Here is an 841-nt window from a genome sequence, read left to right as displayed (position 1 = left end):
CAGTTATTAGAGGGAATTACAGCATGCCATTTCTGTAAACCGAGATTGTGCCAGCCTCTGCAGCCGCTCAACCAGCTCCAATCATCACCACAATACAGGATAAACACAACTCATATAGATGACGTGATCTGATAATTCTACAGCTAGCAACTGTAAAAGCTGTGCATGAGTTATAGTTTAAAGAAATAAAACTTACTTTTTCATTCTGGTAACTAATCTCGTATCACAAAATATATTTAAAAAGTGTTTAAATACCTGAAAACGACAAAAAAAAATAATTTACAGTTTCTTATTCCCCACTCCTTTACTTCGACCACTTTTCTCCCACTGTATTATGACACATATGAAAGGTTTTTGGACGTCTTAGAAGGCGCCACATTGTCCTCAAAGCTTGAGGTTTACATGCAAGGTATCAGATGCATGGTAGATTAGTCAGTTTGATGTTCCAAAAGCGAAATGATAACTTGTATATAAAGAAATCAATGGATACTGTGTTATAAAGTGTATGGATTTAAATATCTCGGCATCTCTGAGCATTGCAAGTCTAGCCGATGTCGTTTAAAGTGTTTGATAGTTTGTGTTGCTTTTCCCCAATTACACACAAGGGTACATTAAAATTAATTTATTTAACAAATAGAACTATAATATAAATGATAATAAATTTCAAATATACAGTATATTACATAATACAAATCCCTTCCAAAGGGATTATTGCAATAACAAAACAAAAAAAGTCAAACAGACAGTGCTGTTAAATAGAAATACATGATCTCTTACATGTAAGAGATATAAACGTTCACATATATATCCAATTATCGGCAGTGTAATTCTGTGATATCAC

This window comes from Nanorana parkeri, unplaced genomic scaffold, assembly GCF_000935625.1.
Source record: "Nanorana parkeri isolate BGI_ZX_2015 unplaced genomic scaffold, ASM93562v1 scaffold1099, whole genome shotgun sequence".
NCBI lineage: Eukaryota > Metazoa > Chordata > Amphibia > Anura > Dicroglossidae > Nanorana > Nanorana parkeri.
Note: the sequence above shows the minus strand (reverse complement) of the source record.